This window comes from Megachile rotundata, chromosome 4 (genome assembly GCF_050947335.1).
Source record: "Megachile rotundata isolate GNS110a chromosome 4, iyMegRotu1, whole genome shotgun sequence".
Classification (NCBI taxonomy): Eukaryota; Metazoa; Arthropoda; class Insecta; order Hymenoptera; family Megachilidae; genus Megachile; species Megachile rotundata.
This window is the reverse complement of record NC_134986.1, coordinates 16,669,489-16,694,698: the sequence shown is the minus strand read 5'-3', so window position 1 is coordinate 16,694,698 and position 25,210 is coordinate 16,669,489. Positions and strand designations below refer to the sequence as shown.

The 25,210-nt window shown below is 37.2% G+C and overlaps 1 protein-coding gene and 2 long non-coding RNA genes across 4 annotated transcripts in view; 2 read left to right on the top strand and 1 right to left on the bottom strand.

Moving 5' to 3' along the window:
* The window catches only part of LOC100883779 (uncharacterized), a 208,539-nt gene that overhangs the window by 17,754 nt on the left and 165,575 nt on the right, over positions 1-25,210 (top strand). The gene's annotated exons all lie outside the window — the stretch shown is intronic.
* LOC143264257 (uncharacterized) overlaps positions 1-25,210 on the bottom strand; it is a 113,601-nt gene that overhangs the window by 72,565 nt on the left and 15,826 nt on the right. The window lies entirely within an intron of this gene.
* LOC143264255 (uncharacterized) overlaps positions 1-25,210 on the top strand; it is a 111,555-nt gene that overhangs the window by 74,619 nt on the left and 11,726 nt on the right. Inside the window, exons 2-3 of one of the 2 annotated variants that reach the window (XR_013037832.1) lie at positions 7,475-7,529; positions 7,593-12,109. This is a non-coding gene — a long non-coding RNA (uncharacterized LOC143264255). Of the gene's footprint in view, positions 1-7,474; positions 7,530-7,592; positions 12,110-25,210 lie in introns of those variants that run through there. The other variant, XR_013037831.1, reaches the window with a different exon arrangement.

Sequence of the window (25,210 nt, the reverse complement as noted above, 5' to 3'; positions counted from 1 at the left end):
TGTTGATATCGAGTCAATTAATATAATGAAGAGAGACGAAATCTGTAAAAATCAGATCAATCATTAATGTAATCGTTGACACCTGATAGGACAGGTCATTGATATAACAGAGAAGAAAGGAAACTGATCATATCAATTAATCGTTAATATAAAAGAAAGAGATTAATCATTGATACCTATCAAGCCATTTAATTATAGCAGAGGTAGTCATAGAAACTGATTAAATGAATTAATCATTAATGGTATATAAGGAAAGTGATAACTGATACCTGTCGATCTAATTAATCATTGAACCACACAGAAGAAAGGAATCATAGAAACTGATCAAATCAATTAATTATTAATATAAAAAAGAAGAGAATAATCACTGATACCTATCAAGTGATTTAACTATTGATGTATTGGAGAAGAGGTAGTCATGTGAACCTGATTAAATGAATTAATCGTTAATGTAATAAAAATAAAGCAACAATATCAATCTAATTAATTATTAATACATCAAAGAAGAAAAAAATCATAGAAACGAGTGCAATTAAAACTTGATATCCATCAAAGCAAACGAGAGAAATAATAGACGTGGCGCGAACACCGTATCTTCACGATTAGATGAAATAATTGAACTCGAACTGGACGTTGAACAGTAAAAGGTTGGGAAAGAATAAATTTCTTTTGTTCGCGCGTAATTCGTGGCTCGAACGAAGGAAAACCCGTGAAAGAACGAGCTGAAATAATACGTATCTTGAAATTTTCCCGTTTGCTCGACTATTAATATTAATGAACCCGTGGATTAACAAGACCACGTTGGAAGAAAGCACTCGGTTGTTCAACGCGGTTCTGTGTTCGCCGAGAAATTATGAATTACGGGAAAAATAAATGGCGCCGTGATATTACAGAAAATCCAGGGGAAAATTGTTCCTCTGGGAAAACAGGCGTCCCTGGATATGTACGTAAACAATCTAATTTGTTCCCTTTCTCAAATATGTCGCAGAAATATTTAATATTGTACAATGAATATGGGCATAAATATTTTTTCGTAATAATTGACGTTGCTGCAAAAGAACAATGGTCCTTGACAATTCGAAAGAAGTACAAAATGACAAAATACAAATGATTGTTCGTTCTCCATAGAATATTTTCGCGGCTGAAGAAATGAAACTTTGAAACTCCCCACGCACGACTGGTCGAAATTTCGAACGGGACACCAACGGGAGATAAATTCTAGAGATAGGGAAGCAAGCAGGACGAAAGGTGGTCGATCAATCGCGGGCGAAGTAGAACTTCACCAGGGTGGTTAAAGTTACCCTCAGTCACGCCCCGGGTTCAACGACCTCGCGTGTTCTCGTGAGCGCGATTCGAACTTACGAACGACGGAAAAGCCTATACGAATTATGTATTTCTGTGTCGTCACAATTGGTTGATTCCTGACGATCGATCATCCAGGGTCGTTGGTTAAAATAGAACGCCACCCTCTTTTCGTCGACGTCATCGCCGTGTCCTTGGGAGAATTTAGCACCCCTATCGGGTTTCTGTGTAAATACGAAACGAAGATTAAACGATTGTTTCGTTATCGATTCCGTCTCTCGGATATTAACGCGTTAGATACAGCGTTGATAGCGTTCAAATTTGACCTTCTTACTTTTCCTGTGAAAGGGGTGAAAGAACAGGCAACATTGTTTACTAATTCTAAGGGGTATTTGGGAAGTCCGTAGAACCACACGACAGAGTTTATCGATAGGGTTGATTGCTTTAACCCTTTGAGCACCCAGAACGACTATAGAGTCACCACTTGTCAAACATTGTGTGTACACTGAGGGTCTATATGTAGTCACCTCTGATCATTTGTTACCTACCTAAATAGACTCTCTGTATCGAAATGAATCGCGTAATTGACCAGACCGCAAGGAATTGATTATTCTATTCAACAAATATATTTCGACAGAAAGGGAAGAAAAATTTAACCTTCCTATTAAATATTCCAATAAAAATAGCTATTATAATTTTTATATTATATTCACCTTCATTCAGTGTACCATTGACAATGGATTATAATTTCAATTTTAATTAAACAAAAATTTTTAAATGATTGACTGCATTCTTGTACTATTTTGTGGCATTCTGTGACAGAAATATTGTATCGCATTGTAAATAATTTTCACATTATTTTTGAGTAAAGACGAATAAGGGATGAAGAATTTCTGTTTGAACAACCACCATGCATCCCCATATTTCCCGTGATATCTCCACGTATTTCTTTTATTAGGAGAGAACCCACCCGTGGAGAAGGCTCCTGCGGATTTGGGGTAGTACGAAAGTTCACTGATAAAGGGTAGACTCGGAGGGTTGGCGGTGTTGCGGAACGTCGTTCATAGAAGTATTTCCCGAACGTGGGCTGAGAGCTTTAATTCGAGTTTGATGTGTTTATCGGGTACGGGGTGAGTCACTAGGGTTTCACGCTTTAAATAACTACCGTTTATTTTTGCCGTTACAAAATATAGTGTTGGAATATATAGGCTGTGTTTACGTTCGCGCGGGTCCTGGGGTTTTAAAGATTTTTTTCGACGAAACGAGCCATTTATTTTTGTCGCAGTTGACGAATGTTGAAACGATGCACTGCGAGAATAACAGTGAAAAGTAATTTAATGAGATAGTTTTAATGTCCCGATGAAAGTTGTACACGTTCCGTGCACATATGTGTGTACACATGTTGAATAAATAATAATGAGAACGTTAGATGATGCCGATAGTTTGGAACATTCAACAGTTGACAACTGTTCGAATTAACGTTTGGTAAATGAAACATGAACCTGCGAGTGAAGGTGTCGTATGCTATTTTCCCTGGAACGGAATTTTGTGAGAGAAAGTCGTGTAGAGATAATTACGTCGCGTGACGTAATAGATTATTTGAATGACAGACGTTAAAAGTGTTTATTCTCCGGTTTAAATTATTTATGAACTGTATGAAACTATCTGATCAGTCTGGGATCTACATTCATTATTTTTAGCCATCCGCAGCTGAACGCATTAACGCGAGGAGAAACGAGAAGAAAGAAACCGGACGAGCTAAAGATCGCTTAATTGTCCCGTGCTTATCAGAACGAGGGGAATAAAAATTCCGACGGACACGAAGGTTCGCGAACATAGATAAAAGAGAAATCGCACGAGACACGATGTTGTCGCGAGACGAGCAAAAAGCGAAAGATATCTCAACGTTTTCTGGACGCGTGTAATTGTTAACTCGTTACGTTCATTACGCCCGTTATTTCCGAGCGAGCAGATAGCACGGCTAGCCTGTTTAACGGGATAAAAGGGGATAACGACCGGTCGTATTCCGCGTTTTTCCTCCTTTTTTCGCGAACTATGCATGCAAAACTCGCGACACACGTTTCTACGTTTTTCCTCGAAGCGAGCCTCGTGGCAGAAAAAAAGTCGGTCGACGAGAGCGAATGTTTTCGGTGAGCGATCAATACTACCCTCTTAGTTTCTTCTCGCCCCCACGACGAACATTCGCCACTCCCATTTGCCTTTTTCTTTTTTTAAATAAAAAGAATCACCCAGGCGATGAAATCGCGTCTTTCAAACGCGACCGAAACTCGGTCTCCGGCTCGAGAACGCGACGAAACTTTCGAATCGCGTCGGCCATTATTCGAAATTAGGGGTGCTCGAAGATGTTGGAAATCTCGAACGAACCGATTGTCCCCGCTATTCTCGGAACTTTCCAGAATCCAGAGACGGAGTTTCGAAAGCTCAGAAACGCCCTCGATCGTCTTCGTGTTGACTCCAGACTTTCAAATTAAAATAAGAAATATTTAGACATCTGAGATAACACTTTGCTTACTGTTATGGCGATATCGATTTATTTCCACTTATGAGAATTTATTCTTTTAACTTCAGAACATTATCTCTGCCTCTCTGTAACTCTGTTTATACTTTAAACCACTCGTAACTGAAATCACCTTTGAAACTTCAAAATTGAAATCATTGTGAAATCACATTTGAAATCAATTTATTTTTTATTGCAAAGTGATTTTCTTCTTTTACAAGTTTAACCCATTTTTTTTTTAAAGAAGCAATGCTTGTACAGATATTCAAAACTTTATTGAGAAAATAATATCTTATGTTATAATAAAAATCTCTTCATATTACTGTACGCATAGTACTACACACATGGGAACATATGTCTATATGTTCTTTTTTTTATGAAAGCCAATGAATACACTGAAATTAGTGCACTGGGGCAAAATGGTGTTAATACGTAAACTTTTAAAATAAACAAATCCACTGTGTCAACTCGTAATTCATATGTCAATTTCCATCGTGATTGAAACATGTGAAGTCTAACAATTTATTCGAACGTTTCAATGAAAAGAAAAACACACGCAGGAAAGAAGCACGCACGAAGTCGAAGAAAGCTTTCTTCATTGAACGAGTCGGATGAAGTTGTCTGAATAAAAAGAAGCTCGCAAGAGAAATCAATGAAAAAGAGAAACGAAAGAAATACAAACGCGATAAGGTACTCGGTACGATAAATCTGTCGGTTCAGTAACATCGGTTACGAAACGAGATGACTATGTCGAGTGGTCGATGATGCAAACGGTCAGATCCACAAGAATCACGCATTATCGTGCAGATCGTTTCTTTTTCCCTTGTTTTTTTATTTCCTCCTCGAAGACTAAGCATGACTTCGTCGATGGAATTTCACTTGGAAGTCATGCCGGATTCGAGTTCATTGTTCGATCGTTTTGTTGCGATCATTGTGTCGAGTCACCGCGACAATGGAAACAATGGAAGACGTCATCGTACCTGGAATGGCTTTCTCTGTCTTTTCGTATTCAAATTCTGGCCTCTGAAAACGTCACTGAGTTGGGAACCGTGTAACGGTGTCGACGTGAAATTTATGCGTTAATTTATTAACGCGTCACGTATGATAAATTAACCCAACTTACGGCTATCGGAAACTTTTGAGAAACTGTAGGGAACATGGAAATGTTATAAAATTGCAGAACTAGTAATTCAACGAATTTTAAATATTCGATATCTCAGATTGCGATCGATGATCAGATTAATGATCAAAGGCGATTGAATTGTATTAAAAAAAAAAATGCGCCGAACTAAGAGGAATTGTTACATTAATTTGGCGAGGCAAAATTTGATGGGTTTAAATGTATCGTATATCGTCGACAAATAATAACGAGGTAATTCGATTTGATGTTGAAAACGACCGTCACTTTCGTGTCGTGTAAAAATGATAATTTCCCTGGGAAAAAGTGGAAGGCCTCGGTTCGATTTTCCAATAAAGCATGAAAATGCTCGTTCCGCTCGTCGCGTTCGTGCATTGTTTAAAATTGTAACGCCATCGATATAACGTTTTAATAAAGCTTCGTTTTAATGGTGGCGCGCATGGGGAAAATGAGATTTCCGATACACGTGCCAGGGGCTTATTGCACATCAAATTCATAAACTGTTCACGTTGTTTCCAAGTAATTCGCGTCGAAAATCATCCGTCAATTTTCCCTTTATGTCACAGCAAGTTTGCCAAATTATTTCGCTCTTTATAACAACATCCCCTTTATCCACCTACAAATTGTACCAAATTTCTCTTCATCTTTTATTAACGGAGACAAATTGTGTAACCTTCTAGACAGTTGCAAAATTAAATAATTATCTTGTAATCATCATCTTGTAAAATTTCAACGAAACAAGTAAAACGACGACTTGTGAAACTCTTCGATGTTCGCTCGGAAAGACACGGACACCGTAACGAGTCAGATGGAGATTTCGCGTAACTCGATCCGGACCCAACAATTATTCGCAATATTTCGGCGTTGCGAGCCGTGCAACTCCGTAATTGGTGACGGAGGAGTTCGCGGCGTCTTCCGAGAACTTTTATTACCGTACCGGCTATTTCTGATGCAAGCGGCGCGTGCATCGACGTCGGGACGCGATCACACGCCGATGCATTCGCTCTTTTTTCATCTACCCTCGTCGGCGGACCAGCCGGTTAAAAATTGAACCAGGTCGACCGGGGTTGCTTGACTCGCGATCGAGGAAACGCGACGCGATTAAACGCCATTAAATTCACGGCAATTATCCTGCTCGATTGCCTCACTTTTTCGCAATTTGCATATTTATTTCTGAAGCTGTAACGCATGTTCGTTTCGTACTTTTTGTGAAATATTGAACTTCAGTTAAAAGCAAATCAAATAAACTTTAAATGTAAAAAATCATTTATTGATTGTACATTGTTTATATAGCAAAAGTAAGTCTTGAATTATAACCTCAGAAGATGCAAATTTTTATTAAATATTTAATGAAGAAGGGAGGGGTTGAAAAGAATAGACAAACATAAACAATGCCACAAAAATTCTTAAATTATAATTTAACGTAAATTAATATTAAACTTGTATTCAATTATAAATTAATATTAAACTTGTATTAAATTATAAATTAATATTAAATTTGTATTAAATTATACATTAATATTATACTTGCATAAATTTGTATTAAACAAGAATTGTACTAAAAAAGAAAATGTAGAAAATTTTAACCGTAACGAATCATAAAACTATTTCTCAATAAAATCGATTTATATCGAACAATTGACGTTTCGAGAAGTCTTACAATACGCATTTAGCGAACGCGCTAATCGATAGTATCGATCGTGCTTGCAGAGCGAAATCAAACAGAATTCCGTTTTATTCTGCGACAACCGATAAGAAATGTAAAATAGGTTGCGAATTGCGTAGCGAGCGTGCAACTGTAAAATAAATTGCGAGCGTTTTGTTTGCGAGCGAACGAGGAAAAGCCCGGGAAAATGCAGGGTTACGGTGGGAAGAACATTGTTGAAAAGCCGGATTTCCAACGGGGTCAGTTGTTCCGTGGTCACACGATATAAACATTCATGACCGACATATACGAAGCTTGCGTTCGAACTTTGACCCATGAACTTCAGTAATAACGCATAGCGGCCGAGTCCGTTAGTTCACGGCCATCGTAATTCTACGCTTCCGTTGTTTTTCCTTCGATTAACTCGATTCGATGTTAAACAACACGCGATTGTTTATCGCGCGATTAATCGCACTGATTTACATCGACCGCGATTCTTCCTTGTAACGTAAAAATTTCGAAATCGGTAAAAAAGAAACTACCAGAAATATTTATTAAAAATGTGTAACACTTGACTTTCGTGGAATATTACAATTTGTTCGGTAGAAAGTGTGAACGATAATAATTTCACAGTATCGTACAAAAGTTGATCGGTGGTTTTGTTCGTACAAGAAAGATTCATGCTTCTGCGATTGCTATTAACATCTCGGGCACCGCAGCGTGCAGTGAAAGCGTTTCCTCGGATGCAGCGATTGCAGGTCGACAAGAAACGCTTTTGCAACAAAGTGCTCGAAATCGAAGTATGAATCTGAGAGAAACGGATTATAACAGTCCTTCTAACAAAGAACCTATTTCTGTTTTTTGCTTGCAGATCGAGCAACGTGTGTGACTCGAAACGGTGACCAACCACGGCAAAAGCGCGCAAGGTAACGTTGCTTTCACTTTTATTTACGACACTGTTTCTATAATCGTGTTTTTGTTCACCATAGAATATCAAGAGGCGCAGTTCAATCAGGGGGGTCGTTTCCAAAGTTGAAATTAGCGTTCATACTCTTCATGAGAATATTAGTGGACTTTACGAGGATTTTGATCCATCAAGGTTAATAGCAGCGTTACCTCCGATCTACCCTGTTCCGTTACGTCACGATCGGCCGGCGTAATATACGACGCAATGCTGACTCACTTCCGGTCACCTTAGTTTGATATTCCGTTTCTGATACTCGCCGTCTTTCGTCCATTCAACCGCACCGTATCGATTGTGAACGTTCGTTTACCGCGTTAGGCACTAAAGTAAATTGTCGACTTAATAATCACGTGGAACGTTGAATGTGTTAATGACAGTGATGTCATTATTCGGATCAGGGACATGGAAATTTGACAATGTACGGATTCGGCAATATAGAAAGATAGTAATAGAGATATTCGGCGATATGAGAATTCGGCGATATAGGAAATTCGGTGCTATAGGAATTCGGTCACATAGAGATTCGGCGATATGAGAATTCGGTGCTTGTAGGAATCGGCGATATAGGAAATCGGTGATATAGGAATTCGGCGATATAGGAATTCGGTCACATAGGGATTCGGCGATATAGGAAATCGGCGATATAGGAATTCGGTCATATAGGGATTCGGCGATATAGGAAATTCAGCGATATGAGAATTCGGCGATATAGGAAATTCGGTGCTATAGGAATTCGGTGATATAAGAATTCGGCGATATAAGAAATCGGCGATATAGGAATTCGGTCACATAGGGATTCGGTGATATAGGAAATCGGCGATATGAGAATTCGGCGATATGAGAATTCGGCGATATAGGAAATTCGGTGCTATAAGAATTCGGTGATATAAGAATTCGGCGATATAAGAAATCGGCGATATAGGAATTCGGTCACATAGGGATTCGGTCACATAGAGATTCGGTGATATAGGAAATCGGCGATATGAGAATTCAGCGATATAGGAATTCGGTCACATAAGGATTCGGCGAAATAGAAATCCTGCGATATAGGGATTAGGTGATATAAGAAATCAGCAATATAGAATTTCCACAATACAAGTATTCAGCAAAATAAGCATCTAGTAATGCAGGAATCTTGCAATATAAGAATTCAGCATTATAGAATTTCCACAATATAAGTATTCAGCAAAATAAGCATCTAGTAACACAGGAATGTTGCAATATAAGAATTCAGCAATATAGAATTTCAACGATACAAGTATTCAAATAAGCATCTAGTAATGCAGAAATCTTGCAACACAACAATTGAGCAGTGCATACAGAGGTCCCAGAATTCAGAAATTCAGTGATAAACATAACAATCTAAAAATTAAAAAACACACATCTGGATAACACATGTTCTCGTGCTTGTACAATCTGAATGTATACATATGATTACCACAAAGGAATTTAAACGAGTTGTATAATTTATTTAATACGTGGACCGAATAAGAAGGGGAATATGTAACGGAATTGATTATTAATATCATTATGTAAAGCGTTTTCTGATGCAGTAGATGCATGGCCATGACTGGTACAACGCGCACGATAATTTCGACGAATGCCTTTTTAATTTCAAATCATCGGTGTAATTCGAATGCCTCCTGCGTTCGTTTTTCAATCATTCGATTAAATTGTAGTCGCAACGGTGACCACCGATGACCCCATCGCAGCCAACGTAATAAACGGTGATCTGCATTTTTACGTCACACATAACAGATGCACAGGTGTTCACCTCTTACATTCTTTGCTTAGCTTAAAATACACTCGGGATGAAAAAAGAATGAGCTTTATTTGTTATGGGAAGATCGTTTTGCGTCAATGTTTACGTATTCGTGCTCATTGACGTAGTGCTATGTCTATTTGTGAGCGTTTTTATTACAGAAATTTCTTATTCGTCGGATACATATGCCAGTAATCTATACGTTTATTGAAACTAAATTAAATTCGCTGCGTGCTAGCCTTCGTTTATATATTTTCTCGGATGTTCGATCACGTGTGTCATTAGAATTTACGACTCCTCACTGTTGCGACACTGTGTACGAATATTTCAGTAGAACATAATCTTCTTTTAACTGTAATAAGATTAAGTGTAAATTAAATCTGTTTCATCTTTCACCAAATCTTTGATACAAAATTTGGTACAACATTCTGTTAATTTTGAAGACTAACAAGTTTGAAAATTTTCGTGCCACAGATTATTTCCTCAAAAAAAAAAATGTGTAATTACTCCCAGAAATTAAGTCCAGTTCATAAATCAAGAGATAATTGATAAAACACGAGTCCCTTGACATGCTCCAGCTTCGTTTCACTTCCCAGCGGATTAATTATGAACAGCATAAATTAACAATCACCCCACGCTTTCGTAACTAGGATTCCACGTGACGCGTGTCCTTTTGAAGTGATAAATCGGTCTAGGTTTGCATATGCATCGTTGTTAAATGTAAATATTGTTTCGGCGATCCTTTTTTCTCACGGAGGACGTTAAGCAACCCGTTTAATATTCCTTAAATGGAGGCTAGTCGTTAATCAATGAAGAAACTTTCTTTTAAAAAGTAAAAGCAGTGGGTTGAATTTCTTAGAAAATCGAACTGATCAGAGCTGATTCTTTTAATTAATTCTTTTTTTAAAGTATTCTTTCTTTAAGGTAAAATGAAAATGAATTTTTGTAAACCTCTTTCGAAATGTTTGAATTTTATAAATTAAAAAATTTATGATCATTTAGTTTGTGCAAATTTAAAGTTTCAGAACAGACGAATCTATTTTCATTCATTTGTACTTATTCGATTTTGGATTATTTTTTTATGTAGCAAGTTTTGAATATCTGAACTTTGTGATGTTCAAATATTGTTATGTTTGATTTTGAACTAATTAAAATTTAGAAGATAAAAATATTCATACCTTGAAATGTTAGAACACAAAATTATTTAAACTAAGAAAATACTCGAATGTTCACCTAATAATTTCGCAAGATTTAATAAAAGTCTTCAAAGCGAGCCAACGATCCAAGACGTTCAAGAATGTTTTTGACGCGGAATCCGAGTGATTCAAAAGTGAACAATGATATCGCGTTTCTTCCGCGTTTCTCCATGTTTCAAAGAATTTTCTGGTTTTCCCGATGCCCGCAGTGGCAGCCAGCCGACTGCCAGTGGAAAACACCGTGGGGTTGATTTATCGCCGCATCGCGAGGACGTTAAGTGGCGTTGTTCAAATTTCGTGCAACGTGTCGTAACGAACGGGCATTCACGGTACATCGGGAAGAACGGCCTTGCTATATTATTATTAGACACGGCATTAAAACCGAGTAACAAAGCACGCGGCACGATCCTTTTCGACTCTAACACCTCGCAGACATTGCGTTTCGTTGCTTCAAATCCACCCTGTACTGTTTAACTGCTATGAGGATGTAAATTAAATTCATAATTCGAATTTATAAGGTGATACAAATGATTTACAAGTAGAAGACATTCTTGCTTTTCTGAGTCTAAGTTGAGGTTGGACCAAATAGACTGTATTGAAATATCACTTTTAACTTGATAAGATAATTTTTGTGACAGGTAGATATCTTGACAGGATAAATAATACTGCCCCTTTTTAAGTCAATTTATTTTTCCATAAATTTTGTTCCGACCTGCTTGCAAATTATATTAACTTCTAACTTAACAAGCTAAGAACTTAACGAGTACAGAAACTTGTTTCCACGTTGAGTCGATGAGATTGAAGTGTTATAGAAGTAATAATTACAGAATACGTTTGCCACGAAACCGTATCGAATTTCCGTGAAAATCGAGCAATCGTGTCTGGCAGCGCGAATTTTCTTTCTTTCTTTCTTTTCGCGGAAAGTGGTCTCCCGTTTCGCGAACGGCCACAACAACGCTATTTATGCCACTTACTCCGGGAATAGTCTCGTTGGCTAGCCTCCAGACAATATTTTTCACTTCCATCCACACTCAACGAAACAAACATGTACCGACAAATACGTGTACGTATCCGCTTCAACCGGCCAGTTCTGAATTGGCACTGAGAAATCACTGAGCGATGATTCGAACGGTGCTAATGTTACGGTTACAACAGTCATACAGGAAGAACCGGGATTTTCGAGAATTTGCCAATTCGTCGTCTTGGATAAATTATATTAACAGCGGATTAAACGTTTGTTGAACACCTGTGGTCCGAAATGTTTATCTTAGACATTTTCGCTATACTGCTATTTATGCATATGTACTTAATATTACATGTTACATATTCTATTTTCCAGTAATTTTATATTATTTCCGTATAGTATTGTAGTTATTATAGTAGTTAATATTTTCAAGTATTAAATGCAATTAAATTTGTATCATAGTTTGGAGATGTTATTTAAAATATCGCTTCGATACAGTTATCACCTGATAGCAATTTTACATATCTCAAGAGGACTTTACAATTTTACATATCTTAAGAGAAAATCTACTCTGAGTGTTTTGTACTAAATACAGTACAAGTACTTTGTATTAGATATAAATATGTTATGCATTATTATTATATCATAAATCAGATCATGAAATTATAAAGATGACAAAACAAGAATCTGAAGAAACAAGAATTTAAAGAAACATATAAGAAGACTTTATCCAAAGACTCCACCCTTGCTCCTCACCTGACCGAAAAAGCAGTGACACTTCATAAAACCGTAGCCGATAAACCCTCGAATTTACAAGGCTCTAAAACAACCTAAACCTCGTGCTCCATTCGTTTAGAGCTCTTAAAACTTGTTCACCATTAACATTCTACATCCAGCTGCATTATCGTTATCATTGTTGACCATAATCGTTCCATAAAACGTACCATAAAACCAATGCGGTTGTTTTGCTCTAGATACCAAGGCCTCGGGACGACAAAGAAATCGCTCGCGCAAAAATCTACGTGTTACGCAACGGCTCCTCTTCATCCGATACTTTTACTCTCTATACATATGCAATACTATGCATATTCCTCTCTATATATTTCTAATACAGCATACTTTTTATATTATAGAATATAATTCAGTTACTATATATTTTCGGTAGGGTACAGTTTTGATACTAATTCTGATGTGGATGTTGAGCGGGGAGACATAACCTCAAAACTCAGAGACGCTGCGGGGTATTTTACGAGAAATTCGTTGCTATTTTATTGAAATCAATCAGTTATAAAAATGTGACAATCAAGGGTACAATAGACACAAGGTACAATACACAAATGTACAAATACAGTTATGCTTAGAAGTACTTTTTCAATTTGAAAAGATCTGCATCGGTCACAAAATAAAATTTCCCCCAAGATGAAACCCTTGTAGTCTTCAAGAAATATTATCAAGTGTCGTAAAATATTGTGAACAAATTATTAGTGAAATTTGTAGAGTTCAAGACAAAGGTATCAGAAAATTTGTAGAGTTTGAGACAAAGGTATCAGAAAATTCGTTGCTATTTTATTGAAATCAATCAATTATAAAAATGTGACAATCAAGGGTACAATACACAAATGTGCAAATACAGTTATGCTTAGAAGTACTTTTTCAATTTGAAAAGATCTGCATCGGTCACAAAATAAAATTTCCCCCAAGATGAAACCCTTGTAGTCTTCAAAAAATATTATCGAGTACCGTAAAATATTGTGAACAAATTATTAGTGAAATTTGTAGAGTTCAAGACAAAGGTATCAGAAAATTTGTAGAGTTTAAGACAAAGTACCAGAAAAGAAAAAGGGTATATAAGGGGGAGGAATTCGATCTAGCCATTAGAGGCGCCGGGCCAATTACCGATCCCGAGATCTCAATTAATCCGGCGTGCAGCTAATCCGAGGACTCCCGTTTCCGTGGCGGACTCGTAATAATGACGAAACGAGCCGGCTGCGCAGCCACGTCGACCCACATTTATAAATAGAGAGGCCTCGTATCCATCGGAGCGAAGGTGTGTGTCGTGTGTCACCCCAGGAATACCACGGTCGACCGAGTGACCGACGACCGACGACGCTGTGAATGGGCCTTCGAAGTTGTTAGAAAACGAGACGCCGCTGGAAAACCGCTCGTAAAACGACGTTTCCTCAACCCTCCCGAGGGTGAATTTTACAGCTGCGCCGGAGACGTTTAACGTCGACCGTAACTTCGATGATCCATTTTCTTCTTTAGATTGGCTATCGGTCATCACAGTTGGTCACGAACCGGGATATTGGATACTTTGATGCCTCTTTAATAAAGATGTGGGCGTTGATTTTCTTATGGCTACTGTTTACTATTTTCTCGATCTTTTCAGACTTTTGCTGCTTTTGAAGGAACATGGATTAATTGTACTTTTAGTTGTAGACTTCAGAGATGTTGGTTCTGATTTTAAGGACATAACAAAATATTGCGTGTGATGTCTGAACAGGAAATATGTTATTAATTTGATTTAAATTTAAATATCGTAGAGGGCTTGACAGTATTAATATTAGTATACTCTTCTTTTTAAATAAAATTGTCTTAAGTTAATAATTCAGTTAATTTCCATTTTATTTCCATTTTGAAACGTTAAATTAATTACCATAAAAAATTGAAATCAAAATAAATGTACTCAATTTAATAAAATATAGAAACCCAACAGAAGATATATTTCATAAGTCAACATAACACTTCCGTGGTGAAAAAGCTGTGACAAAAATGTAAAAAAGAAACGCAGAAAGAAATTTGCGACGAAGGACAGATGCTTCTTGCTACAAGTAGGCTTTGATTGATTGACTTCTTGGTTCAGCACGTGCAACGACTCCTGTGACGTCCAACATTTCTACTCGTTTCTGTCGTAACCAGCGTCGTCAGGCGCCTTTAGGATTCTACAAACTTTGTGAAAACCAGTATCCAATTTTTCTTGTAGGCACAACCATGCAATTTTAGAAATTTTGTTGTCATTTCAATTTTACATTCCATGTCTCACGTGATATGTGAAAGGTAAAATATGTGATTATATTGAATTGTGTATATCTGAATTATTATATATTCGTCCCAAATCCAAATGCAGGACAAGAAAGCAAGATCACAATCGATTTTTCAAAGCGTACGCTACATCGCGGAACAAAATGTTCGTTAAGTCCATGAAAGCTTGTTTGGTACCGCAGGAATGTAAGTACATCAATCGACTAGCCTTGGTCGTGGCGTGGTCTCTTATTTTTAGAGAATTATTGGTTCACCTTGTAAACAAGAAACTGATACTCTGTTTACTGCGAAACATAACCTCGTTTCTTCCTGGATTCTCGTCGTTTCAATTTTCTAGCTTCCTGGTCATAGGAATACCTGATCACAGTGATTCAACATCGTCAATTATGTTCCTGAACATTCGAGATTTTATTAATTTACTGTTTAGCATATCATTGTAATTTTCAAGCTTTTTCAAGCTATAAATTGTTGCTTCTATTAAACATTATATATGCAGTCGTTAAAAAAATGACGAAACCATTCACATACGACAGAGGTATTAATATACGATGGGACACAAATAATCCACGCCTGATACTCGAAGACAAATTACAAAATACATGCGAAGACCTGAAGTTAAAAGTAGATTTAGGTTTTGTTTAGACGGGTTGATGCTTTCTTGAATATTTAGGACGGGTCACTGAATTGGAAAAAATATCTTCGGACAACAACAAAGTCGTAAAAAGCAGAAACTGTTCCATAAATCACTTTACAAGGATCACGGATGCGCAATATGACTAACAGGAAAATGTAACGAAATATACCAAACGTAATTAAATTGTCCTACAAATGTGCTTCGTTGAAATAATTTATATACTCATTATTTTCTGGAAAGGACTTATTCATATTATTTTCAAAATCATTCATTGCAATCTATGTTTTTAAAATTCTACATTTTTACGTTTATAAATTTGTAAATCGCGAAATTTCTAAGTTCTTAAATTTTTATATTTGTAGGTCACTAAATTTTCGAATTCAGTTTACATTTTCAAATCTCTATATTCCCAAAGTTTTTAGTCTTTGTTCTTAAATTTTGAAATTCTCAAGTTTCCCAATCTCTAAGTGTCAATATCTCTAGATCCACAAATTTCTACCTTTCCAAGTCCCCAAATTTCTACCTTTCCAAGTCCCCAAATTTCTACCCTTCCAAATCTCCAAATTTCTACCATTCGAAATCTCCAAATTTCTACCATTCGAAATCTCCAAATTTCTACCATTCGAAATCTCCAAATTTCTACCCTTCCAAATTTCCAAATTTCTACCCTTCCAAATTTCCAAATTTCTACCCTTCCAAATCTCCAAATTTCTACCCTTCCAAATCTCCAAATTTCTACCCTTCCAAATCTCCAAATTTCTACCCTTCCAAGTCCCCAAATTTCTACCCTTCCAAATCTCCAAGCTTCTACATTTCCAAGTCTCCAAATTTCCACCCTTCCAAATCCCCAAATTTCTACCCTTCCAAATCTCCAAATTTCTACCCTTCCAAATTCCCAAATTTCTACCCTTCCAAATTCCCAAATTTCCACCCTTCTAAATCCCCAAATTTCTACCCTTCCAAATTCCCAAATTTCCACCCTTCAAAATTCCCAAATTTCCACCCTTCCAAATCCCCAAATTTCTACCCTTCCAAATCCCCAAACTTCTGCCCTTCCAAATCTCCAAATTTTTACCCTTCCAAGTCCCCAAATTTCTACCCTTCCAAATCCCCAAATTTCCTAAATTCCAAGAACATCACCACTCAACAAAGTTTCCCTCTGCACCCTATTTCAACATAAAATCCGCCCGCAAAATTGCACAAAATCGGCCCAGAAACACAACCCATCAGAAATTCTTCACGATTTCTCTCCAACCATTCTGTGAAACGCTCAAAACAAACGCCAAGGAAAAAACATTACGTTCTGTCCACGAATCGTTATTTTTCCAAGCCAGCTTGCATAACAGGGTCGAAAATGACTCACAGAAGGAGGAAAACGATGATTCGGTCGGCGAGAGGAATCGTACCGTATGTTTTCGATCCGACGAGAAGACGGCGCAGAACGGAATGCGTATTCGTGACATTTGAAGGGGTGTCTTAAATTAAAACGATGGCAGAGCGGCTGAGCTGGCAGAGCGAGCGAAAGAACGCGGCGATTGCCACATCGACGTTTTGGCAGTGGCCATTCTCGATCCTTCGCTCGTTCGTCTCTCTCTTTACCTCCGTTTCTTCCTCCTACTCTGCCTTAAGAATATGTACAATTAACCAATCGTGCTCGTCTCATTTTTATGTATCGATATTTTTGGACGTCGCGGTTTCATACTGACGTTTACTCGAATTTTGATTTGTACTTCGAGAAGTGCATTTTTAATAGGATATTAATTATAGCGAATCAAGCTTTGTCAAAAATCTGCTGATCACTAAAGACAGTTTTTATTTCTGTACCTGTCGAGTTTCTGTATTTCGATTTTTAGGAGTAGAGTACATTTTTTATGAATGAATTTTTATGTTCATAAATACTGTATTAAATTAAGACTACGACAGCGTGTTTCATTTTGACAATCACACATGACATGCTTGTAAGCTTGACTTGTACAAACATATTTCAGAAATGAATATTTATGTTCATAGATATTGTACCAAATTAATACTAGAACAGTATGCTTCATTTAAACGATCAGACATGACATGCATGTGAGTTCACACATGCTTGTATGTTCACATATGCTCGTAACACGTGATTGACAAGTTATCGTAAGCTTTCCGGATTCCAAGATCCCAAACTTATCAGAAGGCAATATTATAGAAGACAATCGCTTCGTACGTTCAAAGATATCGTATCAAAGTTACACTCGATATATCTCGATGGAAGGAGGCTGACCTCAATAATTTTGGCTGCGCCAGTCTGACTACGGCCGGTACTATTCCACTGGCGTCCCGTTATTGCATTGCCCCTCGCTTTATTGCACATCATTAGACCCACCACGGTAATATTCCGACGAGGCTCAGATAGCAACATCGCGCGGACAGGTGTGATAAACGTCTGACGATTTCCGTCACAGCGTTTGGCAATCATGTTTCAAGGACAAGTTGAAGTTCACGATCGTTCGCTCGAGCTTCCAGATCCTCGCAGCCGTGCCGTGTGTTTGGTTTATGTTACCGTTAATCTTACGCTAAATCAACATTGTTGATGTGGCTGATATATTTTTCTCGCTTATGCGCGTGCGGTGAAGAAAGAATCAAGACGAGGAGCTCAATGGGGGACTTTCCGAATGTTATCGTTTTTGTCTTATGTAATTCTTTCGGAAGAATTACATTTCACATTTTACAGGTGCAGCTTAGTTGGAAGGTCTTGATACTTAAAAAGGTCTTGATAAGATTGTGGTTTTATGTTTTTAAGTTTGAAGTTCCAAATATTCGAGTTTGAGGGTTTGAAATTTTTGAGCTTTAGGTTTTCAAGTATTTAAAGTTGAAATTTAATAATTTTCTTATGCTTGAATGCAAGGTTTTAGATTTTCAAGCTTCTTTTGGGATGGCAGGATACCTATATTCCGAATTTCTACGACCCAACTTCCTGCGTTCTGAATGTCTACAACCCGAATTCCTACGTGCCGAAATTCCTACGTCCCGAAATTCCTACGTGCCGAAATTCCTACGTCCCGAAATTCCTACGCCCCGAATTTCTACGTCCCGAAATTCTTATGCCCCGAATTCTCACGCGTCGAATTTCTACGCGTGGAATTCCTACGCCCCGAATTTCCACGCGCCAAATTTCTACGCATGGAATTCCTACGCCCTGAATTCCCACGCATCGAATTTCCACGCGCCGAATTTCTACGCGTGGAATTCCCACGCGCCGAATTTCTACGCGTGGAATTCCTACGCTCCGAATTTCTACGCGTGGAATTCCTACGCTCCGAATTCCCACGCGTCGAATTCCCATGCGTCGAATTTCTACGCGTGGAATTCCTACGCTCCGAATTCCCACGCGTCGAATTCCCATGCGTCGAATTTCTACGCGTGGAATTCCTACGCTCCGAATTTCTACGCGTGGAATTCCTACGCTCCGAATTCCCACGCGTCGAATTCCCATGCGTCGAATTTCTACGCGTGGAATTCCTACGCTCCGAATTCCCACGCGTCGAATTCCCATGCGTCGAATTTCTACGCGTGGAATTCCTACGCTCCGAATTTCTACGCGTGGAATTCCTACGCTCCGAATTCCCACGCGTCGAATTCCCATGCGTCGAATTTCTACGCGTGGAATTCCTACGCTCCGAATTCCCACGCGTCGAATTTCTACGCGCCGAATTTCTACGCGTGGAATTCCTACGCCCCGAATTTCCACGCGCCGAATTTCTACGCGTGGAATTCCTACGCCCCGAATTCCCATGCGTCGAATTTCTACGCGCCAAATTTCTACGCGTGGAATTCCTACGCTCCGAATTCCTACGCCCCGAATTTCCACGCACCGAATTTCTACGTCCCGAATTCCTACGCTCCGAATTCCAAGCTCTTGAAATTCCTACGCCCCGAATTCCTACGCCCCGAATTTCTGCGTCCCGAAATTCCTGCGTTCCAAAATTCCTCCACCCCATCTACTTACATCCCAAATCCCCATATCCCACTCCCCACCCTCAAAACACAAAATATACTTCTCTATCCCTCTTCTTCCCAACTTAAAACATACTGTACCATCTATTATAGCACATATATACGCTGCACGTTTTCCGTGAACCATACTGTCCAAGGGGTTAACAAGTGTCCCGTAACAGTATAATTAGTTCGCCACCTAATCCCCGATTAGGTGATGGAAAGAGTCCAGGGACTCGTGCCTCGGTAACCTTGGACAGAAGCATGTTCCAGCATGGTTTGACGATTATTTAACGCAACGGAATAATCGTCGGCAACGTAACGACGGCATAATTCGCTATGTTACGTTGCAAGCTGTCCCCTCTACGTCTCTCCGACGCTCACGTCCTTGAATTTCTCTTTCCGGCCATCTAATAAATTCGATTCCACGGGATACACTTCGATGTTTTCATTCGATTTAGCCTGCCAACAATCGATCAGCTCGACGTACACATACTTCTAATCTGAGTGGCCAAACTTCGATAATTTAAAATATACAGGTTGCTTCAAAAACAAATTCAACTTTCTTGTGGTTCAATGTGAATGTTGATATACTTTTTATAATTTACGTATATTTAACTCTTTACACTCCTTAATTTCTTTTGTTCAAAATATTCTTTAAGTAATCTTAATGTTCAAAGTGATGGAATTCTTAATAAAATACAGTAGTGTAGAGTATGTAACAAAACTTGTTTTTAATTCATTAATAGTAAAGAAATGTATATAAAACAAGTTTATCTGAATTATTTATAAAATCCAGAAGAAATGAATGTGCCACCGTAGGAGTGCAAAGGGTTTATTTGAGCGAGTTTCTTTTCTCGTAAACGGTGTGTCATCCTCGAGATGGGTCAGATTCGTCAGGTATTTATCCAACGCACCGTTCGACGTCGTGCATGAAAATAGAAGCACGCTGTTGAAAAATCGCGTGAACGGGACGATTAGTCGCGCTTGGTCGACCAAAACGGTTTCACTGGTGCCGACTGACCCACTAATAATTAGACCTTGGACTAACGCGAACATGTTACGCGCAGTATTTCATCGGCTCGAAGGCCGATCAATCGTCGATCGATTATTGCCAGGGTTAGGCCGACAATCGACGTCCACCGAGGAGGAAAACGGATAAGAAAAATCGTACCCGCTCGAGGAAAATAAATATTAACACGGGCTTCCCTGGCCGACGCGAATTTAGTTCACACAGAGAAATGTGAAATATTGACACTTCGACGAACGCACGTTTCGTAGAATCTTTGCTTATCATTTTTATGCTCGTACGGGGAAATATCGATGCGTGTGAATTACCGTCTATTTTTTGAATTTGATAAAATATTTTACTGAACGTATTTTAAAATCGAATAAGATAGTTGTAGTCAAACTTGATGAAATATGTACATTATATAGATTGAACAGGTAAATTGTAATTAAAAATTTAATTTATGATTCAAAATATAAAATTGTAACTTGTAATTCAAAATATAAAATTGTAATTTGTAATTCAAAATATAAAATTGTAATTTGTAATTTAAAATATAAAATTGTGACTTGTAATTCAAAATATAAAATTGTAACTTGTAATTCAACATATAAAATTGTAATTTGTAATTCAAAATATAAAATTATAATTTGTAATTCAACGTATAAAATTGTAACTTGTAATTCAACATATAAAATTGTAATTTGTAATTCAAAATATAAAATTATAATTTGTAATTCAGAATATAAAATTGTAATTTGTAATTCAAAATATAAAATTGTAATTTGTAATTTAAAATATAAAATTGTAACTTGTAATTCAAAATATAAAATTGTAATTTGTAATTCAAAATATAAAATTGTAATTTATAATTCAAAATATAAAATTGTAACTTGTAATTCAAAATATAAAATTGTAACTTGTAATTCAAAACATAAAATTGTAACTTGTAATTCAAAATATAAAATTGTAATTCATAATTTAAAATATAAAATTGTAACTTGCAATATAAAATATAAAATCCTAACTTGCAATATAAAATATAAAATTGCAACTTGTAATATAAAATATAAAATCGCAACTTGTAATATAAAATATAAAATTGTAGCTTGCAATGTAAAATATAAAATTGTAACTTGTAATACAAAATATAAAATCGTAATTTGCTTAATTTCCAAAAGTGGAAAATATAAAAATTGAACAAACAGCAGATGACCTAAAATTGCAAATCTATATAAAATAAAGTATAGAAATGCTACCGAAAATCGTTATTTCGCAGTTTAGATTGTGAACCGATATTTGCATCGTGTGCAACAATAATTGTTACGAAACGTGCGTGGAATGATTTCGAGATTGCTTATGCAGATTCACGTTCGATGAGGCCGCGTTAAGTCCCGATGATTAAACGGTCGATAATTGCATTTTAAAATATTAATGAGTATCATCAACGACGGAATGCTGATCGCGATATCTGTTTGCGCAAATGTTTTCGAGCGTTTATTAATCAGATATGCATCGGGCACAGTCGTTTTCTGAAAGTTTCTCGGTTGTTTGTACTAGTCGGGTCCATCACGCTATAACCTCGAAGATTTACGTTGCGATCGAATATTTGTCAATTGCAACCGATTACACAAGGGAGATAAAATGTCTGAGATTCTATAAAATAGAAAACGAATGATGAATGTCGAACACCAACGGAGTGGTGAATTATTCAAAATCAAGGTTGACGTTACGTAAGAATCGTGTAATAGGTTTCGTCGTACGAGACACGGGAGCGTGGGTTGCCTTCTGATAAGTAAATACGTGCGAATCGATAATCGAGTTCTCGGTTCACTGTTCGATCGAATACGAGCGACTTGAACTTTGAACGAAGACGGAAAGTCGAAGAGAACTCGATGGATTTCGATCGGTGAATGTCAACTCCCTGCGTCTAGCACTCTGCGTTTCTTCAAATTATTCAAAATTTGTTCAAATTACAAACTCAATGGTCAAATTAAAAATTTAATAATCAACTTTATTGAATTACTAAGTCAATTATTAAATTTCTAATCACCCAGAGATTTAATCGAAACTCCTCAAAAGTATGCTGTCAGACTGAAGCAATTTAGTTTTTATTCTATCTAGAATAAATTTATTTATTTGATCACCGTATGTATCTCATCGATTAGGCTCGCCGCGAATATACAGCAGATATTCCAAGGATCTGCTATGAGGTAATCAATATTTTAAAAGTTATCCTCATACTATGCAAATTGAAATATTTGCCTTATTCTTCGCGATCCTCTAATTATCTCGAAAGTCCTCTGCAGTTCTTGTCTTCGATGTGCGATACTCGAAATTTCACAAGAACCTTATATCACGGTAAACATTATCTAGAAAACCTATATGTAGACGATATATATGTTTATCAATTTATCTGAATACGTGGATATTCGCTTTATAAGTATGAGAATGTTTTTCGTTTGAAAAATCACTCAAATGATGAACGTTGATTACTCCATTTTTACTTCATTTAGGAATTTAAGAATTTTTTAAGAATTCAAGAACTTTCAGAATTTTCAGAATTTTCAGAACTTTCAGAATTTTCAGAATTTTTAGATTTTTCAGAATTTTCAGAATTTTTAGATTTTTCAGAATTTTTAGATTTTTCAGAATTTTCAGAATTTTCAAAATTTGAAGAATTTGAAGAATTTGAAGAATTTTTTTAATTTCATGCCCATCGCTTGGTATCTCTTAAACCTAATATATTTATTTTCAAATCCCCCCAATTGGCATAATCACCAAGTGACACCGAATCGTTTTCGACCCATCGAGGGGTCACGCACGGACACATGATCGAATCGAAAACAGAATTCTGTAGTCATGTTAACGGAACTGACGTAAATACGAGCGGCCATTATAAATTCAATTAAACTTCTCGCTTTTTCTCGCCGACTGACGGAAACTTTTTATCCACGACGCACTCGCGTGTTTCTCGGACCATCGAGGACCAGAGTTCCATTGAGCAACGAGCCAAACTGAGTTCATAGTGATTAATGAGCTTCGAAAGCATGCATTTACGATCTCGAAGATCGATCGTTCACTTATTGATTCCTCGAACGCTTTGCATTTTAATTTCTTTCGATTTGGGGAAAAGTTTCATCATTGTGGCTCCATAAGGAATATAACATAATATCCTACTTCAAATAAATGTAATGGGAAGAGAAAATAAAAATGGCTCTTGTAATTTTACAGAAAAATTTCTATATTAGTATATTAGTTCAATATTGTATTATAAGTTCTCATAAAATATTGAACAATATCAGAATTAATACAAATTTTACATGATGCGTTTATGAATAACCGCAGTTTAATTTCAAAGTAAAATACCTGCAAATTCGTCTCCTCCACTTAAAATTAAATAATGAAAATTTTAATATTCAGCTAACCTTTTCTGAATTTTATTCAAAGAAGAATATTCTCACGATAGAAAGCAATATTTTACGTAAGTGAAGTTTACAAATATAACGACTGATCTCTGTTGTATTCGAATTTTTGGAATAACTCAGAGATAAGTGGGAAAACGGAGATTGACCTTTTATCTGGATTATAGAAATGCGTGGCTGGCCTTATCGCAGACCAGAAACCCAGTGTACGCGTGATAACCGGGTAGCAAAGTTTTAATGTTCCAATCAAAGTTCTGTCCACTCGAAACTTGATACGTTTGTTTAAACTTATTCTTTGCGAAACGAAATGTGTTTTTTTGTTCGACGATTGTGACCTTGTTCCAAGGAAAACAAAATTCACGTTTCAACAAAGACTGCTGACATTTTCATTTTTTGACAGTCGAGTAATTAACCTATCGGAAATAAAATTTATTGAAAGACTTTGTATTGTTATAACTATTATCGATAACTATCAGTCTGAAAAGATTGTTCAGTTCAAACGAAAAATTGAAAGACTAATAAAATTCATACAAGAGCAGCAATGTTTAGACATCGGATTGTTACGTGATTGTCATGTAATCGAAAAACGGGAAATAAAATTACATAAGAAGAATTAAGGAAAGGGGAACAGAATCGTGACTGTATACATCAACATCCGTCCACGTTGTTTCGTAAATAATTACAGAATGCGTTGCGTGGCATTAAAAGTGTCTACGTTAAAGAACTTCAGAAAATTGCAAATACACTTCCGTCAATTTCAGGATATTATTCCTTTCACGGAAAACGATAAAGAATATTCACTAACTTGTTCCTGGAATCATTTCATTCAACTTTCATTCAACAAACAACCGCCTCGAATCGTATTAATTATTCATGAATCAAAATGTGCGTACGAAGACGTCGAGCTAATCAACATAGGCCGGTATCAATAACCGAAAAACATGAGATGAAAGCGATAAAAGACACCTCCAGATTGAAATCACGATCATTTTAAATTATGGCTATTTGATGACTGTGTAACTCTACTTTTTAAAGTATTTCTAACGTGAAACTTTCAAATTGATATACTGAGGAGATCAAAGTATATGTCAGTTCTGTTTCTACTTTCATTCATTTGTTGTTGGTTCTTCGTTTCTGATGGGACGGCACTGTATGGAGTTTAGTGATAAATATGAGAGTATGTCTATGCAATCGTGGGGATTGTGGAGTTTAAAGGAGTTAGTTTTTAGAGCTAGTTTGCGTGAAGATAAAGTGCGTGAAAATAGAGCGCGTGAAGATAGGGCGCGTGGAGGTATAGCCCTTGAAGATAGGGCGCTTGGAAGTATAACGCGTGGAGATAGGGTGCGTAGAGGTATAGCGCGTGAAGATAGGGCGCGTGGAAGTATAATTCGTGGAGATAGGACGCGTGGAGATAGGGCGCGTGGAGATAGGGCGCGTGGAGGTATAGCGCGTGAAAATAGGTCGCGTGGAAGTATAACTCGTGGAGATAGGGCGCGTGGAGGCATAGCGCTTGAAGATAGGGCGCTTGGAAGTATAACGCGTGGGGATAGGACGCGTGGAGGTATAACGCGTGAAGATAGGGCGCGTGGAAGTATAACGCGTGGAGATAGAGCGCGTGGAGATATAGCGCTTGAAGATA